At 42.6% G+C, this 6,478-nt stretch overlaps 1 pseudogene; it reads left to right on the top strand.

The window, feature by feature from the left end:
- Nucleotides 1-310: 310 nt before the first annotated feature.
- LOC139275465 (U2 spliceosomal RNA) lies at nucleotides 311-489 on the top strand (annotated as a pseudogene).
- Nucleotides 490-6,478: the final 5,989 nt, after the last annotated feature.

Genomic DNA, 6,478 nt, shown 5'->3' with positions numbered 1-6,478 from the left:
TACCATCTACAAGATGCTCTGCAGCAACTCACCAAAGCTTCTTCGACAGCGCTTGCCAAATCCACAACTTTAATCAGCTAGAAGAACAAAAGCAGCAGGCGCCTGCGAACACCAGTAGCTCTAAGTTCTGCTCCAAGTCACACATCATCCTGACTTGGAAATATATTGCTGTTCCTTCATCGTTGCTGGGTCAAAATCCTGGAACTCCCTCCCTAACCATACTGTGGGAGCATCTTCACCACACAGACTGTAGCGGATCAAGAAGGCAGTTCACCACCACCTTCTCAAGGTCAATTAGGGATGGGCAATAAATGCTTCTCGGCCTTTTGGCTAAGATCAAGTGTAGTATCTGTTCTTATCAGTTTAATATCCCCTATGGGGACATGATATTGAATTGATTTTTGGACAGGGAGCTGGATCAGGGGCATGCCCCGTCCACTCCATGCACTGACCTGGTATTGCAATATTTCCAGGAACGATGCAACTTCGCCTCTCGGCCTTTTGGCCTAAGATCAAACACATTGGCGTTAGAGTTGATCTGGAACGAAATTGGATTTAAAAAAAAAAAATTGCTGGCCTTGCATGCACCACCCATATCACACTAATAAATAAAAGAAAAGGGTTGAAGGAATCAGCAGAATATTTGGGATAGAGCTCCCCGATCCATTCGTCAAACTGAGAATCCCTTTGCTTTGTAGACTGCCTTATATAACTGCAAGTCACTGCTGTACAATAGCTGCTCTGTACTACAGCTTATTTTACAAAGCCACAAACAACATAAAAATAACTAAAAAAGGAAGCATTTAGTATTTAGAGAGCTGATAATAAAAATGATTGCCAGGAAAAATAAAAGTGGAAAGGCTGCAGAAAGGGAAAACATAAAGGCTAACGGGATATGTGAGAGAAAATGAGCAAAAACGTAAGAGGCTAGTCTTTTGGCACATCATCGCCCATTTAACGACCATATAGCGCCCATATAAGTGCTGAGATTCAGGCTATCACCCATATTTGAAGAAAAATGGAAACTAGCGCCCAATTATAGCCCATTTATTGCCGGCGCAACTTTCGGCATGCAGGAATGAGCTGCATCGCCCGGCCTATTTTTTTAAAAAAAATGACGTCATCCTCGTGCAAGGCCCAGAATACTGTTTATAATGGAAACTAGCGCCCGATTATCGCCCAGGTTATCGGCGAGCGCTACTTTCGGCTTTTTGCCCATAATTTGCCCAAATAATCGCTCACCCCAAAAGACGCTCAAGAAAAGCTGCACTCACCTGACCTTAACTCGGCACTACGGACACCATTTTGTGACTCGGAGGATCTTTAATAAAAGACTACTTGAACTGGTTGGGAGGAGAAGTAATTCGTGATTGATTTTAAGGGCGTTTTTGAATTTTGCCAATCATCTAATCACATTGTATTTGTTGAGGACAATTTAAGAAGACAGATTAGGGCATTTATAGTGATTTATAGTGATGGGGTCTGTAATTCTCAACCAGTATTGATCACTAATCACATGCTGCAGAATAGAGATGGGAGAAGGTTCACTGAAGCCCAATCAAAGAGGTGACAGACTGCTGAGTAGGAGGAGATGTTACAGCCAACGCATTTACAGGGGTAAGCGATCATACCTGGACTTGTCCGATAACATGTGCATTAGAAGGCTGCGATTCTGAAAGGAGGTCATCAGTAAGATATGCCTGCTAATTAAGGGAGCTCTGCAGCCTACCAGCACCATCGGGACCGTATTGCCCGTTGAGGTTAAGGTTACCGCGGCATTTTCAGGCCTCAGCTGGTGACATTTGCAGTATCTCTCAGCATGCCACACATTGCTGCATTCGACAGGTGATGGAAGCCCTTTACACATGCAGGACGGACTTTGTGCCTCCTTGGTCATAGGGAAGTTTATAGAGTGAGTGGGCTTTGTGGTTCTCGAGAATAGCAAACTTCCCCAAGGTGCAGCGAGCAATAGACTGTATGCACATTGCCCTGCAGGATGCAGAGGTGTTTCTGACTCGAAAGGGATTCCACTCCCTGAATGTGCAGCTCGTTGTCGAACACAAGCAAATAATCATGGCAGTAAATGCACATTTTCCAGGGAGCATCCATGATGCGCACATCTTTTGTGAGAGCGCTGTCTCTGGCCTATTTAAGAGTCAGCCACAAGGTCACGTTGGATGCTGGGGTATAAAGGATATGGCCTTGCTAGCTGGCTCATGACCCCCCCCTGCATAAGCCCCAGCCGAGAAGCGTTACAACGAAAGCCATATAGCAACACGCAATATTGTTGAAAAAACAATTGGAGTTCTGAAACAGCACTTCAGATGCCTGGACCACTCAGGAGGCAACCTAGAAAACTGGTGGTGGAGAATGAGAGAAAGGCACATACCAAGTACTTGGCATCTACCAGAGGTGGGTGTAGAACTGTTAGAGGAGATTATTATTCAAAGTGAAATGTTATTAAAGATGTTACTCAAGCATGAGGAAGACAAATTGCAGGAACCTAATGGTTTATCTCTGAGAATCATGAGGGAAGTTTGGGAAAAAATAATTGAAGTCCTGACTATAATTTTCCAGAATTCTGCAGAAAACAAAATTGTACAGGACTGAAGGGTGATAAATGTGCCAATCCTCTTCAAAAAAAGGAGGCAGAGATAAGCCAGAAAATTATAGGTCAATTAGTTATACTTTATGTCTTGGCAAACATCCACCGTGGCTACAATGTGTACTATCTACAGGATGCATTGCAGCATCGTCAACGCTTCTTTGACATCATCTCCCAAACTGATGATCTGTACCATCTAGAAGGACAACGGCAAGCAGGCACATGAGAACCCCACCACCTTCAAGTCACACAGTATCCTAACTTGGACATTTATTGCCATTTTTTCATAGTCGCTGGGTTAAAATATTGGAACTCCTTACCTTACAGCACTGTGGGAATACCTTCACCATATGGACTGTAGTGGTTCAAGAAGGTGGCTTACCACCACCTTCTCAAGGGGAACTAAGTATAGGCAATAAATGCTGGTCTTGTTAGTGACACCCACAACTTGTTAATGAATAAACTGATAGAATCTATAAAATGAGATGAAATTACTGAGCTCTTGTGAAATCTGAACTAATCAGGGCCGGTCAACACAGATTTCTAAAACAACAATGCAACTTGCATTTCTATAACATTTTAAAAATAGATAAACATTCCAAGGTAACTTCATAGAGGTGTAGAAAACAAATGCAGAGCCAAAAAAGCCAAAGAAAACAAATGCTGACCAAAAGCTTGATTCTTAAACATCAGGATAAAAACTTTAAATTTAAGACACCGTGGGTTTTCCAGACCAATATGTCGAGGAACAACTAGGGGGGAGGCCACCTTAGACTGGGCTTTGTGTAATGAGAGAGGATTAATTAGCAATCTTGTTGTGCGAGGCCGCTGAGGGAAGAGTGACCATAATATGGTGGAATTCTGCATTAGGATGGAGAATGAAACAGTTAATTCAGAGACCATGGTCCAGAACTTAAAGAAGGGTAACTTTGAAGGTATGAGGCATGAATTGGCTAGGATAGATTGGCGAATGATACTTAAGGGGTTGACAGTGGATGGGCAATGGCAGACATTTAGAGACCGCATGGATGAACTACAAGAATTGTACATCCCTGTCTGGTGTAAAAATAAAAAAGGGAAGGTGGCTCAACCGTGGCTATCAAGGGAAATCAGGGATAGTATTAAAGCCAAGGATGTGGCATACAAATTGGGCAGAAATAGCAGCGAACCTGGGGACTGGGAGAAATTTAGAACTCAGCAGAGGAGCACAAAGGGTTCGATTAGGGCAGGGAAAATAGAGTACAATAGGAAGCTTGCAGGGAACATTAAAACGGACTGCAAAAGCTTCTATAAATATGTAAAGAGAAAAAGGTTAGTAAAGCCAATCATAGGTCCCCTGCAGTCAGAATCAGGGGAAGTCATAATGGGGAACAAAGAAATGCAGACCAATTGAACAAGTACTTTGGTTCGGTATTCACTAAGGAGGACACAAACAACCTTACGGATATAAAAGGGGTCAGAGGGTCTAGTAAGAAGGAGGAACTGAGGGAAATCCTTATTAGTCGGGAGATTGTGTTGGGGAAATTGATGGGATTGAAGGCCGATAAATCCCCAGGGCCTGATGGATTGCATCCCAGAGTACTTAAGGAGGTGGCCTTGGAAATAGTGGATTCATTGACAGTCATTTTCGAACATTCCATAGACTCTGGATCAGTTCCTATGGAGTGGAGGGTAGCCAATGTAACCCCACTTTTTAAAAAAGGAGGGAGAGAGAAAACAGGGAATTATAGACTGGTCAGCCTGGCATCGGTAGTGGGTAAAATGATGGAATCAATTATTAAGGATGTCATAGCAGCGCATTTGGAAAGAGGTGACATGATAGGTCCAAGTCAGCATGGATTTGTGAAAGGGAAATCATGCTTGACAAATTTTCTGGAATTTTTTGAGGATGTTTCCAGTAGAGTGGACAAGGGAGAACCAGTTGATGTGGTGTATTTGGACTTTCAGAAGGCTTTCGACAAGGTCCCACACAAGAGATTAATGTGCAAAGTTAAAGCACATGGGATCGGGGGTAGTGTGCTGATGTGGATTGAGAACTGGTTGGCAGACAGGAAGCAAAGAGTAGGAATAAATGGGTACTTTTCAGAATGGCAGGCAGTGACTAGTGGGGTACCGCAAGGTTCTGTGCTGGGGCCCCAGCTGTTTACATTGTACATTAATGATTTAGACGAGGGGATTAAATGTAATATCTCCAAATTTGCGGATGACACTAAGTTGGGTGGCAGTGTGAGCTGCGAGGAGGATGCTATTAGGCTGCAGAGTGACTTGGATAGGTTAGGTGAGTGGGCAAATGCATGGCAGATGAAGGATAATGTGGATAAATGTGAGGTTATCCACTTTGGTGGTAAAAACAGAGAGACAGACAATTATCTGAATGGTGACATGTGACAGATTAGGAAAAGGGGAGGTGCAACGAGACCTGAGTGTCATGGTACATCAGTCATTGAAGGTTGGCATGCAGGTACAGCAGGCGGTTAAGAAAGCAAATGGCATGTTGGCCTTCATAGCGAGGGGATTTGAGTACAGGAGCAGGGAGGTGTTACTACAGTTGTACGGGGCCTTGGTGAGGCCACACCTGGAGTATTGTGTACAGTTTTGGTCTCCTAACTTGAGGAAGGACATTCTTGCTCTTGAGGGAGTGCAGCGAAGGTTTACCAGACTGATTCCTGGGATGGCGGGACTGACATATCAAGAAAGACTGGATCAACTGGGATTGTATTCACTCGAGTTCAGAAGAATGAGAGGGGATCTCATAGAAACGTTTAAAATTCTGACAGGTTTAGACAGGTTAGATGCATGAAGAATGTTTCCAATGTTGGGGAAGTCCAGAACCAGGGGTCACAGTCTAAGGATAAGGGGTAAACCATTTAGGACTGAGATGAGGAGAAACTTCTTCACCCAGAGAGTGGTGAACCTGTGGAATTCTCTACCACAGAAAGTTGTTGAGGCCAATTCACTAAATATATTCAAAAAGGAGTTAGATTTAGTTCTTACTACTAGGGGGATCAAGGGGTATGGCGAGAGAGCAGGAATGAAGTACTGAATTTGCATGTTCAGCCATGAACTCATTGAATGGCGGTGCAGGCTCGAAGGGCCGAATGTCCTACTCCTGCACCTATTTTCTATATTTCTATGTTTCTATGTTTCAATAAGGATATCGACAAATTAGGACAGGCAGATAGGTGATAGATGCAGGGAAATATGAAATTATATATTTTGGAAGTAAGAATAGGGAGAGCAAATACATCTTAACTGGTAAGATTTTAAATCGAATGGAGCCATCTTGGTATGCAGATACACAGCCTATCAAATGTGATAGTACAATTAGCATCTAAAAGAAAAAGCATAGAAAAATGTCACAAATAGTACAAATTCTTGCGAATGGGAAAGATACAAAGAACAGTAAAGGATGACAAAACAGATAGTAAGAGCTACAAAAGGGAATAGAAAAGAAACTTGCAAGGGATATCAAAATCAACACAAATTTGTTTTACAGTTATATTCGGAAAAAGAGCGTGGTCAGGAGCAACATTGGCCCCTTGAAAACTGATATTGGTGATATTGTCAATGATAAGAAATGGTGTTCATGTTGATTGATTATTTTGCGTCAGTTTTATGCTAATATTGAATCAGGGACAGGAACTCAACAAAATTAATGTAAGCAAAATAACAGTAATGAAGAAAATAATGGAGTAAAGAGTGACAAATCCCCAGGACCAGATGGCTTCCATCCCAGGGTTTTAAAGGAAGTATTTGAACACATTGCAGATGCCCTAACTATAATCTTCCAAAGTTCTCTTGATTCTGGAACCATTCCTTTCGATTGGAAAGTTGTGTATGTCACTCTGCCATTTAAAAATTGTGAGAGAGGGA

Source organism: Pristiophorus japonicus, chromosome 10 (assembly GCF_044704955.1).
Source record: "Pristiophorus japonicus isolate sPriJap1 chromosome 10, sPriJap1.hap1, whole genome shotgun sequence".
Lineage (NCBI taxonomy): Eukaryota > Metazoa > Chordata > Chondrichthyes > Pristiophoridae > Pristiophorus > Pristiophorus japonicus.
Note: the sequence above shows the minus strand (reverse complement) of the source record. Positions and strands in the feature narration are given on the sequence as shown.